The sequence below is a fragment of the Meles meles genome, chromosome 3, assembly GCF_922984935.1.
Source record: "Meles meles chromosome 3, mMelMel3.1 paternal haplotype, whole genome shotgun sequence".
In the NCBI taxonomy this organism is placed as follows: Eukaryota; Metazoa; Chordata; class Mammalia; order Carnivora; family Mustelidae; genus Meles; species Meles meles.
This window is the reverse complement of record NC_060068.1, coordinates 121,455,058-121,469,394: the sequence shown is the minus strand read 5'-3', so window position 1 is coordinate 121,469,394 and position 14,337 is coordinate 121,455,058. Positions and strand designations below refer to the sequence as shown.

At 42.0% G+C, this 14,337-nt stretch overlaps 1 protein-coding gene across 4 annotated transcripts in view; it reads left to right on the top strand.

Annotated features, from left to right (window-relative positions):
• Positions 1-1,362: 1,362 nt before the first annotated feature.
• CREBRF (CREB3 regulatory factor) overlaps positions 1,363-14,337 on the top strand; it is a 52,280-nt gene continuing 39,305 nt past the window's right edge. For 2 of the 4 annotated variants that reach the window (XM_046000323.1, XM_046000322.1), the window contains exon 1: positions 2,372-3,002. The gene's annotated coding sequence lies outside the window, so the exon portion shown is untranslated. Of the gene's footprint in view, positions 1,463-2,371; positions 3,003-14,337 lie in introns of those variants that run through there. The other 2 variants (XM_046000321.1, XM_046000320.1) reach the window with 2 other exon arrangements.

The window sequence follows — 14,337 nt, the reverse complement described above, 5'->3', positions numbered from 1 at the left end:
CACATCAACCCCATGAGTTACTTACAGAGGAGCCTTACAGAAGTTAAATAATTTGTGCTGGTTAACACATGGTAGAGCAAAGATTCATATCCAGGCTGTTATTCGACCAGTATTTAATGATTGCCTATGTGGCAGGAATGAAAGGCAGAGGAGAAACAGCAGGGCTAATCCCTGCGCTCTTGAAACTTAAGATCTTTAGAAGTCTTTCCAAAGTCCATGGTTTTGACATTAACATTATACTACTTACGTAGATCTGTGCAAAGGAGAGCAACGATTTCTAAGGCATTCACTCCTTTGAGAAAACTGACATCCTGAGGGAATCTGGCCAAGCATTTCTGTGCTCTAATCCAACTTTCTCCATGCTTACTAAAGTCATTATTTCTGTTCTGTGCTCAGAAGATAAATTCTGTGCCCTTAAGAAGTATAAAAAGCAGTCTGGGAGCACAGGCTGTGACAACAGACCTGGGTTCTGGGCCCGGCTGGTTCATTTACTAGCTTCCTGACTTGGAGCGAGTAATCCCTATGAGCCTCAATTTCCCCATCTGCAAAAATCGGCATATTACCATTGAGTGTACCTGTAGGATTAACTAAATGAGATGATGAGCCCACTACATAGTACACGTTCGGTAGCAGAGGGTCGCTGCTGTTATTAACAGGATTAGGGAGCACAAGGGAACCTCGGGCACATGTGTTATGAAGGTTTGCTAGGCGCTTCTGGTAGCATTCTGTTTTTACAGTAGTGTACAGGTATTCTTTCTCTTAAAGGTGCCCGCGGTCTGATCGATCCCAGTGTCTCGGGTTACGTACGCAATAAATACTAGCTGAATGAACGAATGACTGAAGACGAGGTCAGTCTCCGTGAATTAAGAGGTTCAGATGTGGAAGACATACATAAAACAGAGAGTTGATGCACTCCCTCTCTTAAGTCAGTGCCCTCGGTTCCCGTGAGTTTCACTAACTTGGAATGTAAATGCAAATGTGCATAAACGTAAATATAAACGGGTATACGACACTTCGGGCCTCACTGTGCAGTTGTGAGATCAGATTAAATGCTGCATGGGAGAGTTTTTGTAAACGAACCTCCTTTACAAACGTGAGTGTGGCTCTGTATCAAAGACGACCCACGCCCACGTTGCAGTGGCAGGCGCCGAGCCCCCGCTCCGCCCCCTCTTCCTGGTTTTTCCCGGCAGTCCGCCCCTCCGGTGTCATGTGACAGGGGTGCCCAGCCGGGACCAGCTCCTGATTGGCCGGATTGCGGAACGCCTCCCGATTGGCCGGAGGCCGGCGGGCCCCCGCCTCCCTCCTCCTCCTCGCCGCGGCCCACGTGAGGGGGGCGAGTCACGCGATTTCCGGGAACCCGTCAGGAAGGACATAAACAAAACAAACCGAGGCAGCATGGAGAGGGGCCGCGGCCCCTGCAGCGGAACCGGACCCAGCCCTTGAGCCGCCCCCACACCCACAGGTGAGCTCTGCTGTTCTCCGCCCGGAGCCTGCAGGGGCCTGGGCTGGGGGACTAGCCGGGCGGGGGGCGGAGGAGGGCCGCTGGCCTACGAGGCAGCAGCGCCGGGGCTCTGAGCCGGGCGGGCGCGGGGCAGCCGGGACCAGGGCCGAGTCTGGGGGCGCGCGGGCCTCGGGCTGCCTCCTGCAGGTCACGGGGTCTCCGGTTCCCCTCCCCCACCCCCGGCCCGGGACGGTTATATAAAAGCATAGCGCGGCTGTAGAGGGGACCCACGGGTGGGCGGCAGGCTAGGCCAGGGGTGGGCAACGCCAGGCGTCTGCCCTGCCAGGCCGCCCGGCCCTTAACTGCTGTCTCTCAGCCTGGGGCCGTAGCTGCCGGCTACCGGCCTGTCAGAGAAGCGAGCGGGTGGGAGGGGCCGGGAAAGGGAGGGGAGGCGAGGCTGGCGGGGGAGGAGAGAGAGGGGCGTGTGAGGAAGGGCCGGGGCCGCGAAGGTTGGAACTGGGCAAGCAGGAGACAAGGAAGCGCTGGCTGGGGGTTGCGGGGGGGGGATCCAGGCAGGGTTGTCTCTGGGGTAGCCGCTCCCCCTTCCCGTCTCCGCCCCAGAGACAGGCGAGAGGGGCCTCCCTCCGGGATTTGTTTATATGTCTTCTCAAAGCAGCTTGAAGCGGCTCGTAGGCGGAGCCCTCAGCGCGGAGTGGCAGGCCGCATCGTCCAATGGGACAGGCGGATGGAGGCTGTTGCGCCAATGGACGTGGGGGAGGCGGTGCCGCGGGTCCCCCCAATTGGTTAGGCTGTGCCGGGGGTGGGCCGGGTGGGGCGGCCATGTTAGATGGGAGGGGACCGGTGGTGGTGGGTCACTGAGAGGGGAGGAGACAGGGCAAAGGGCGAGGGAGCCGGGCCGGGGGCGTTTCGGGTGTCCGCAGGCGAGTCCAATCGGACCAGGAAGTAGCTCAGGGGAGCCAGACCCCGACCCACCGCTCTCCCCTCCCGAGCAGAGGAGGCAGGGAAGTACCGAGGGCAGTCTAGCCGCCCCTGGGGGTGGTTCCTGGGACTAGATGGAGCTCAATCTCTGGATTCTCCCTCTTTCTCGGCCCTACCCTTCCTGACAAACACGGCCGCCAAACCCTGTAATTGCTCTCCTCTAACCCAAGAAAGCAAACCTTTTTGCTGTTTCTGAGCGGACTTGAGCTTTAAGACTACGTTAAGAAGGTGCTTGGATAGCTAGCGGTCTGAATTTCGGCGCAAGGCCTCAATAGAGGCAGACAGTGAGGAGGAAGTTCTGCTTTTCTGGATTTTGCACAGAAAACCCGGACTAGAAAAAGCGGAGAAAGTTAAGAGCTGGGTGGGGTTTCCATTTTTTTCGTCAGGGTACCTTCTAAAGATCGCCCCCGCACTTTCTAGTCCTAGTCCTAGTAGTAATTTGCCCCTCCTGCTTACATAAATTTGTAGCTCGCGTGAGTCAAGTTCATAAGAAAACTGAGCCTTGAGAAAATTTCTTAGATTTGAAGGTTCTTTAGGACTTTGTCTTGTGAATATCCTGCAGGTGAGGAATAGGATCAAAATCTGATTTCTTTTTAAAACGGTTTTTATGTGAATCTGGTAATCTGCGGTAAACTGGTTGTCTCTTAATTGTACTTTTAAATACTTTTTTTCCCATTTCTTTTCATCCACAATAGCTGGGGAAACACCAGAGATGAGGGGGGAAATGGTATGAGTAATTAGAAAATCATTTATTTTACTTTGTTTTCTGATTATTTTGGCATCCTGTCAACCTTATTAAATGTTTGATTTATGTTAACATAACCTTACAACCTGTGACTGCACTGGTATAGTCAAGGGTACCAGACTCTTTTATTGATGCACTTTGGTTAAGCACGTTGGGTATCATGCAGAGGCCATTCAGGAGTTGACTGTATTTATTTAGGAATTTGCATTATCTCCTATTTTGTTAACCAGAGGGAAAATAATAATTGGTAAATAAATGATTTGTCAATTTCTGTATTGTTTTGACATGCTTGAGTCAGTTCTGTTAAGAACGGTATGTAAAAATATAATCCCTGATTTTTTTAAGACTTCAGTTCTTAAATACAACTTTTACAGCAAATAAAAGTATTAGTTTATTATTTATTGATTTTTCTTAAGAATGGCAAAGAGAGAGGCGCCTGGCTAGCTCAGTTGATAGTGGGATATGCCTCTCTTGATTTCTGGTTGTGAGTTCAAGCACCACATTGGGTCTACTGCTTACTTTAAAGAATAAAGTAAGAATGGCATATAGAGCTAACGCAAGTTACTTGGGTGTAATTTTTTTATATGACATATATCAGCTTTGGAATTTTTAGGCTAGTAAGCATAGAAGAGACTAAACACATCCAGGAGGAGAGATTTTGGATGTTCCACTTACCATCCTTTCTCTGTCTGGACAAGTGAAAACAGACCCTTAGAAAGACTGTGTCCTACTTGGTTTACTAGTTCACTCTGTGTGGGTTCTTGGATGCCAGTTTAAAGACTGAGAGAATAACTTGTATGGTTATTCTGGTGGTTAACAATACAAGTGACTGTGAAAGTACAATGAGTTTGTATGTTTTATTATTGTAGCACAGTTTTTAAAAGAGTTAAACTAAATCCACTGTTTGCTTTTAAATATAGTTTGTAGTCAGGATTGACAATTTTATGTCTTGGAATTAATCAGCAGAGGTTTGTTTCCCTGTGGGTTTTGACTTGCGTGTTTGGGAGAAAAAATCTCTTTCATTGTATTCAGTAGTTCATCTAACAGGCTAGATAAACTCGTAAGCTAGACGTAATTTGTCAGGTCGTTAGTCTGATGATTTTAAGATAGGAGTCTACAAGACTTTTTCTGTTCACGGTCAGATAGTAAATATTTAGGTTTGTGGGCCATGTAGTCTCTGTCTCAGCTCTGCAAATTGTAGCATGAAAACAACCATAGATAATATGTTTGGGGCTGTATTCTAATAAAATTTATTTACAAGAACTGGCTGTGGTTGAAGGTTGTAGTTTGTTTATCAACCCCTGTCCTAAGACATCAGTCACTGGGTTTTAATTACTTAGATGTAAAGATACTGTAGAATATATAAACATGCACTTCAGCTAGTAATTTGAGCACTTACAGAATATACATTATCTCTTGCCCTGAAGAATTTTTAGAATAAGAGCACAAGGCAGCACTGTAGTCTGTATTTTTATTTCTTTTGCAAATAAATGTTTTCCTGAAAAAACCACTTTATTTTTTTATTTTTTTAAAGTAGGCTCCACGTTCAGTGTGGAGCCCAACACGGGGCTCGAACACGTGAGCCTGACATCAGGACCCGAGTGGAGATCAAGAGTCAGATGCTTAACCCACTGAGCCACCAAGGTGCCCCTGAAAAAAAAGTTTTAAAGCAAATGTTGGAATGTTAAGTCCTTTTTATCTTAGAGATGCATTCTCATTGAAAAGTTTTTTGCTTTTTAAGATTATGATACCTAAGAACCTTCATATAGTCAAGGGTATGGTCTTATTGAGGTCTTAAAGTGGCATTTAGTGTATCATTCCTAACAAAACTGTTTACAGCCGTTTGAAGAGATGTTAGTCAAGTGAGTAAATACTTAACTCTCTGAGTTCTTTGATACATCATGCGGTTAATTTGGAAGCCATACCGATGGTGCTGTTGCCTGAGATGTTTGTAGAATTATCTAAATAGGATAGGATACTTTTTCAGACATGATCCCAAAGATACAGGTTGCTACCCCTCCCTTTCCTTGGAAAATGTGAAGTAGTGCAAAGTGCCCACTGAAGCGGAGATGCTAAAACCCTAAAAATATTACATAGACAAATACTTAATTTTTTCATGGGTAGCTTTTTGCTTTGTTTCTATGTAGTATTTCTCCAGTTTTGTTGATTCGAACTGAGTTTTAAGTGCAATCGTGACAGTTGAGAAAGGAGAATATATTGACCTCTTAAAATGGAAAAGCATCATGAGGCCTGTAATTGTATTTCTAGTTCTAGTTAGCCTACTATTTGGCTGGGTGACTGTGGGTAATTCAGTTTATTAATTTGTAATGGGAGAGATTAATGATGTTTTCTATCTCAGTGGGATACTGGGAAATATCAGTTACTGTATTCTCAACCTCTTGTAGTTTGACTATGCCAATATTTCTGGCTGATTAGAACCACCTCTCAAATCTCTATTCAGTTTTTGTTTTCATAGTTTAGTGACCTCTCAGTTTACCTTTATTAGCACTTGTTCCACAGTACAGTATTTACCCATTTATGTTATCTGCCTGGTGAGCAACTTGAGGTCAGAGTCTGCCTCTTTATTTTTATATCCCCAGTGCCTCACTCTGTGCCTGACACCTTTTAGTGTTTCCTTTTTTTCTTTCTTTTTTTTTTTTTTGACAGAGATCACAAGGAGGCAGAGAGGCAGGCAGAGAGAAAGGAGGAAGCAGGACCCCTGTTGAGCAGAGGGCCCGATGCGGGGTTCGATCCCAGCACCCTGGGATCATGACCTGAGCCGAAGGCAGAGGCTTTAAGCCACTGAGCCACCCAGGTGCCCCTCTTTTAGTGTTTCTGAACTTCCTAAACAAATGAATGCATAGCTAAAAACTACTTATCTGGAAGGTAGTAAGTCAGTCTACTATTAGTAGAGATGTTGGACTTAGTTGGAAGGGAGGTATTAATCACCATCTGCTGAAACACAAAGCCTTCATTTAAAAATTTACCATTTTATTTTGAGAAAGTTTATGGAAAAGTTATTTTGATGATGTTCAAAAATCCCTTGAATTCTTGTGTTAATTTTTTTCAGATACATTCCATTAGTTAGACTTGTTGAATATTCCTTCTAAGCATGACCCCCCCCACACACACACAACCTGTGCTTTTTCTTGAGATTTGTCATTAGCTCTTGGCACACTTGGATCTTTGGGTGTTTGGCAAATATGAGTGGAACCTCTTATTTCTTAGAGTTTGTGACAGTTATTTGTCTGTATAGCAATGTTTCTCGTCTTGGGGGGAAATATTGTAAAATCATTTTTGTTAATAAGTCTGATTCACCCCAGGGAGGGGTGACATGGAGAGGGCTAGTCATGGAGAGAGTTTGTTGCAGGGGACTGCAGTGGGACTTGGTAACTGCAGTACTATCCCATTGTGTTGCTGGCCAAGCCTTGTGTGCTTTTTCACCAGTTGATGACCTTTCTCCCAAAATCTATATTGAAACTCTCCTCCCCAAACAACTTTTTAAGTCACCCATCTTCCCACTAATTCCCAGCAACTCTATTTTCATCCTGCTATTCTGGCCTACTTTTACATCTTTGTTACAAAGTCACGTTTTACTTACTTATCTTTGTGTATTGTTGACGTTTTCAGTTTCCCGTGAAAGCACTATGAGCTTGCTGATTTTGTGTCCTCCAGTTTTCTTCAGATTCTTCTTGCACACTTATTTTCTTTAGTATATAATGTTCTGCCTTTGAGAGTTTAAGGTGCTTTTGTTTTTATTTTAGAGAGGAATTTTCTTCTTTGACTGCTACATACTATTCCTGATGCAGTTTGCCTTCTCTGTTATATTTTTGCCACTCAGCAGAAATTTAAAGCATTATAAAAATAAAACTTTGGGGCACTTGGGTGGCTCAGTGGGTTAAAGCCTCTGTCTTCCGCTCAGGTCATGATCTCAGGGTCCTGGGATTGAGCCCCGCATCAGGCTCTCTGCTCCGCGGGGAGCCTGCTTCCCCCCTCTCTGCCTGCTTCTCTGCCTACTTGTGATCTCTCTCTCTCTGCCAAATAAATAAATAAAATCTTAAAAAAAAAAAAAAGTAAAAATAAAACTTTAAGGAAAGGTCCTTGATGGTATGGGGAGAAACTAGGGGTAGGGTGCCTGTATTCTTGTTCAAAAGATTCAATACAGAATTCCTTTAAAGAGCAAGGCTTCTAGAAGCTTCCTACTTGTGTGTTGTATAAGATGTAAAAATGTCTTGCTTGTAAAAGGACTTTACGGTTTTGTGAAATGCTTGTTAGCAAGGGTTTTCATCCTTACTGGTGAATCCTTTACTAGAATTGCCTGTAGATTACTAGAGAAAATAAGACCTTACATTTTAACATGAGGATAATTTTTAGAACAACATGTTCTGAAAATATGGAGAGGAACTACTAACTCTGCCTGAGAAAGTTGGAGGAAAGTGTGGAGAAGCTTCACAGAAAAGGTTCATTTAAACTAGGTTTTGAAGACCAGTGAAGGAAGCATTCTAGTCCAGTCAAGGAGGTATAAAAGGTATATGCAGAGCACCTGGCTGGTGCAGTCGGAGCATGTGACTCTTGATCTCAGGGTCATGAGTTTGAGCCCCACATTGGGCATAGAGCCTACTTAAAAAATAAAAGATGTATATGATGTGTGGGGTGGGCTTGGATATGAGAAGGCTTCACCTAGGACGGGGCCATGGAGAAGGGATAGATGGAAGAGGAGGAGAAGACTACTTGGTAAGACTTAGGAGGAAAGGGGTTTTTTGTTTTCCTCTTGTTCTCTATTTGTCCTAGGTGTGCTCAACACTGTCAAGTTTCTGGTTCCTTTACTCTGTGGGTTTGACTTCGATTAGATGGTCTCTTTACCCACAGTTTTTGGTTTTTCTTTTAGTCTTTCATCAGGTCTGACACACCTCTCTTCTCTCTTGTAATCTGTCAATACCAAGATACCTTTTATTCTGACGTAATGTGTCCCTGACCTTTATTTCACCTCCTTGCTTCCATCCCTTCCGATATTCCCTTTGGGTTTCTTTCCCCCCTTTTTTTGACTCTTACTTTTTTCATGATTTTTTAAGATTTTATTTATTATTTGTCAGAGAGAGCATGCACAAGCAAGGAGAGCAGGAGGCAGAGGCCAAGGGAGAAACAGGCTCCCCACTGAGCAAGGAGCCTGATGTGGAACTCGAACCTAGGACTCCAGGGTCATGACCTGAGCCAAAGGCAGATGCCTAACCAACTGAGCCATCCGGGCATCCCTTGACTTTTATTTTTCCTCTTCATTTTGCTTCATTTAAAAATAAAAACATTCTTTAACACTATCTGCTTCTTTGCATTTGAACAGCAACATATGTCTGAGTTGATTCCCTTTTGGGAAATCTTGTGAGATCAACTTGGTTTTGATAACTTTCCAAGTACTAATTATCCATCTCTGTGAATTTCCTTTTATGAAGCATTTTCCTTTGTATTCAGAGATGCCCTTTCTCATAGGCTACAGTGCAGAATATGACCATTTATATGCTGTGTTTTCTACTTCTTAATACACCTTTAAATTGTTCTACAATAAGACTCAATTCAAATCTTACATTTTCCTGAAACTTTCTCAAACTTACCAGGTAGAGATGGTAGTACTCTATAGTGTTTTCTAAACACCTCAGCTTTACTGAGGTATAACTGGTGTAAACGAAAATTTACCTAACTTTTTAGTTTTGAAAAATGTGTGCAGTCATCTGACTACCTCTACAGTCATGATATGGAACATTCCCATCACCGCAAAAAGTTCCCTCATTGACCCTTTGCCCCAGTTACTGATTTACTTCCTATCACTGTACGTTTGTCTTTCCTGGAATTTCATTTAAATGCAGTCATAGAATGTGTTGTCTTTTGAGTCTGATTACTTTTTAATGTTAATAATGCTTTGAGATTTCATGTCATTTCGAGTATAATTTGGGTACTTGTTACTGCATGGATCCCCAAATCTGTCCATCCATTTTGGGTTTGCTTCTAGATTTTAGGCATTGTGAATAAAGCTATTTTGAACCTTTATGTACAGGTCTTTTAAATACCTCTCTTACCGTTAACTATCTTTTATTTGGAGGTCCAGTGCAGAATGCTTAAGAGTGAAAGTCCTGAAGTTAACTGTATTCACAAACAGGCTTTTTGCTAGTGCTGTGGTTTTAACAGCAACTCATCTGTAAGCTTAGACACCTGTTGGCTTAGGCCCTCATCTGTGAAATGGAAATGGGTAGAGAATGGAGCAAGCTAGGGAGCACAGGCCAGTTTAAAGGGGTACTTTGTTTCAGGTGGAGTGATTCAAGTGATCTTGCTGGGAATATGTACCCAATGATTTTTTTTTTCTCCAAGAGAGTGGCATTTGTTAACAGGACTCAGAAATCTTATATGAAATTTCCAGTTTAAATGCTGGCAGTTAAAAATTTAATTTTTTAAAAACACCAGTGAATGAGCCCAACAAAACCCATATGTAGGCATTGATTTGTGGCTGTAGTCCAGTTTGAGGCTTTTACTTTAAATCCTCAGTTAACTTTGTATTTCCTTTTAAAATGTATATAGTCCTGGTAGAGTGATCTTATTGGGACTTTGCTACCTAATGGTTTAGCATAATAACTTGCTGGTTGTCCAGACTCCTAAGTTAAAAAAGTAATGAATTACTATAAACGAATTTTATTCTTTCCTCTGCTAGGAGTGATATAAGAATTCCGAGTGTCTGATGGGATCAGGTTCTTGTTACTCTTTGTACTTCTCTGATAGCTGCTGATTCTATTCATGGTTATGTTTTCCCAGCACTTGGGGTAGTCCGTCTCCTTTGGTTTATTCTGAATCCTGTTGAGTCAAGTATAGTATAAACTGTGAAATTGTATTATTTAGAAACTGTGTAAGGTGTTATGAATATAAAGATAAATTTTGTGTAGGTCCATTTCCTTGGGTTACCTAGCATATCTGGTAAAGCCAGTATAACTAAGTATAAAAAAGAGATAAGCTGTATGTAATTGTTTGAACAATTAAAGCAATAATCTCTTTGAAGAAGCCCTTTCCTCTTGTAATTTACTTACCAAGAATTTTTTTTTAAGATTTTTTTTTTAAGTAATTTCTGCATCCAGTGTGGGGCTTGAACTTAGAACCTGAGATCTAGAGTCCCCTGCTCCATGGACTGAACCAGCCAGGCACCCCTACTTGCCAGTTCTTTATTGTGTACAGAGATAACTAGTTTGAAGCTTATGAATTACTTTGTGAATCGAAAGATTTTTTTGCTGATTAAACCAGCATAATTGACATTGACCCTCATGCAGCCAAGGCAGGGATGTTGAATGACCTGTGTTGCCTGCAGATCCCTTACTTACCCTAGTTCCAAGCAGTTGGGTTTTTGTGATAACTAAGTGTGGAATTTAGACAGTCTAGGATTCTGAGTTGAGTTAGGGTTTATACTCTCAGTAGCTGCAACACTCCAGGAACATCTTATATAACAAGAAAGGAATCTTAGGATAAAAAATAACCACGATTTATTTAGTATCTGTTTTGTGTCAGGGCACATATTATTGTGAATCACAAAATCCCTGCAAAGTAAGACAGGGAATTCTTGTATTTACAAATAAAAGAAGGTAAGTAAGAATCTGGAATAAAATTCCAAACACTCATAAAACAGAACCTTTTATCTCAAATCTAGAGTTTGCTTCTCACAGAGCAAGCCTGTAGGAGTAGTAGAGCCAAAGAGGCAGCCAACCTTTCTGAGTGTTGAAATAAATGATTGAAAAACGGTTTTCACAACCTCTTTGTAGCCTTACGCCAAAACCTCTGTACCAGCTATTCTATAGCCCTGTGCCAGTGGTGTAGCCCATTTCACACAATAGGAAGGAGTTTGAAGAGGATTTCAAAATTGTGTATATTCTTGCTACTTTTGCAAAGTGTCAAATCGGGAAAGGAGGGAGGAGACAGAGTTTGAGGAAGAGCCTAGGTCTCTGATCACCAGAGTGTTGAAGTTGTTAGGATATCTCCAGAGTGTCTTGGGGCAGCTGTTCCCCTGGATTCTTGCAGTATGGCTCAAATGTGTTTGTCTACACCACTGTTTCTATGCTGCTGCCTTTAATCCTTCTGTTCCCTTTTTACATTTTGTAGATTTCTGCTGAACAGCTCAGAAAACTAAATGATTCTTTAAATTTCAGTGTTTCATCTGCATAAAATATTTGTCTGAATTAAAATGGGGGTGGGGAGAGAAAGAACAGTGTGACCTGTATCAGTCCAGTGCCTGGATTCAGTTGGTTTAAATAAATATTAACCCTATTCCTTCTTCTACCCTCTCCTCACTAGATAAGAATTCTCTCTCGTCTTCGGAATCGACTGAAATTCAAATAATACTTTCCCTGGAAGTGTAAAAGGAAATTCAGGAGTACAATTATTTTTTAATTTTTTACTTATTTTTTTTTATAAACATATAATGTATTTTTATCCCCAGGGGTACAGGTCTGTGAATCGCCAGGTTTACACACTTCACAGCACTCACCATAGCACATACCCTCCCCAATGTCCATAACCCCACCCCCTTCTCCCAACCCCCCTCCCCCCAGCAACCCTCAGTTTGTTTTGTGAGATTAAGAGTCACTTATGGTTTGTCTCCCTCCCAATCCCATCTTGTTTCATTTATTCTTCTCCTACCCCCCTAACCCCCCCATGTTGCATCTCCACATCCTCATACCAGGGAGAGCATATGATAGTTGTCTTTCTCAGGAGTACAATTTTAAGTATTTCTGTTATATGATACTATAGTGGTTCAAGACTCAAATTAACAGGCTACTTACTAGATAATTTCAGAGCACATAAAAGATGATAAACATACAGTTGACCTTTGAACAACATGGGGATTAGGGGGCACCGACCATCCCTCTCCCCCCCATGCAGTTGAAATTCTGGTGTATAACTTTCGACGCTCCCAAAACTTAACTACTAATAGCCTGCTGTTAACTAGAAGCCTTATGGAGAACATAAACAGTTAACACATATTTTGTATGTGTATTCTTACAATAAAGTAAGCTGAAGAAAATATTAAGAAAATCGTAAGGAAGAGAACATACATGTACAGTACTAATACTGTATTTATTGAAAAAAATCCACGTAAAGGTGGACCCACACTGTTCAATCCTGTTATCCAAGGGTCAGCTGTATATAAATGACTGACTGACTTGCAGTGTCCTCTTTGTATATGAAGAAAGTTGCACCTCTGAAGAACCTATGGTCTTAAGGGATTTCCTATTCATTGTCGGTCAACTCTTGTATGGATGCCTCTGCTGGGCAAGGCATTGCTTCTGGCGCTAATGAAATAGAGAGGAAATATAATGGTTGTTCTCAAAAGACCTTACAGTCTGATAGTGGAGACAAGGAACTAGGGAGGAGGAAAAGAAAAACCACTGTGAGCAAAGGCATGAAAGACCAGAGCCTCACTGTTGGAAATTCTGAGTGGAGGAGAGTGTGATTTTAAGTACCTCAAGGATTTGGTGAAATTTTAAGATCAACCAAATATTAGTGTTATAGAAGAGTAGTGGAAGGTGAGATTGGAAAGATAGTTTCATTGTGTCTGAGTATTTTGATTATCCAAGAAATGGTTGGGAGTTTCTAAGAGAAACCCTTACCATTAGTATGGCGCCAGTAGCAAGTGGTGATTTAGGGAGAAAATAGAATGGAACATAAGAACTTGAAAGAGAGGGGCTGGCGACAGAAAGATCTGTAGGGCAACTATTAGAATGGTAAATATAAAATGGTGAGGCCCAAGTAAAGGGTTGAGAAGATGGGAAGGGCGAAGACAAACAGATGCATGTGTGCTGGGTACAAGGTAAGTTGTCAGTATATCTTTGTTAAAGAGAACTGGCATGATTTAACGAAGAACTGGGGAGGAGAAAGAAAAGAGTCAGTGTTGAGATCAGTGTTCCATGGCTGGATGTCTGAGAATGATGATAGTACTGACAGAATGGAAATGTTTGAAGAGGGAGGTGGCATGTTGTGTGTGTCTGAGATCATGGGATGTGAATGAACATGGGAATACCTGGTTCTCAGATGGCAAGGCTCATGCATTCATGTGTTTAGACTGAAGATGCAGACTTGGGAGCCCTCTGGAGAAAAGGTACTGCAAGTAGAGGTGGTCTCTATAATGATGGGTTTGCAAAGAGACATTTGCTGAATGACCTCAGATAAATCTGTTATCCTTGTCGAACTTTATTAATGTAAAAATGGTTGGATGGAGGGTAGTGGATGGCAGTGATGCTAATACCCTAACTACTTTACCAAGTTGTTTTATCAAATGACAAGGCATAGCAATATGTTTGTAGTCTATAAACAGTGATACAAATATAATCTGTGAATATTTTGTTGCCAGTGGTAACCAAGTATGGCTAGGGTTAGAAATACATTCTTTGGTTCTATCTAAAACTGCCCCGTGCTCTCACTGTTGCGCTCTGAACAACTTAATCGACATATCAATGCTGCAGAAAACTCCTAGTATCTTGTAATTCATAAGTTTTCAGAAATAAAAAGTAGCTCCTCCTGCTCAACTCATATTGATCCAGACACCTACTTTAATGGTCTTTTTGGTTCCCAAAGGGTTTTTAAAATTAAGATCCCATGTTTCTCTGTAGGCAGAAGGTTAAAGTTCAGCAGAATCCTTTGGAAAGGAATGGAATAAAATTCTGCGAGGTCTTGTGTCTTCCTCCAACAGTGCATTCTAAGGAGAGATATTTTTGAAGTTTAGTATCTTTTCTTAGCTCCTCGGGATTCTTAGTAAAATAATTTTGTTTAATGAAATGTTTGTGGCAAACCTAACTCTCAACCTCCACATTTTTAAAACTCTCTGAGTGTGAGGATAAAAGGGTACTATTGGATTGATCCAGGGATAAAGAGTGTACAAAGTGGTATGATAAAAGGATCATATCTGCTTATAGGGACACGAAGAGTACTGCTTGGCTAGGAAAATGATGTTTTTCTCTGAGGGAAAAGATATATTTTCTAAGGGAAAAGATAGGTTTTCTCTCTCTTTAGCCTCCTCTTTTCTTGAAGACCATCAGCAGCAGGGTTTGGAAAGTAAATAATGGGTGTCTTTTGCTGGTGATTCCAAACATAAACTATAATCATCTAGTTAGAAAAAGTGTACTTACCTGTT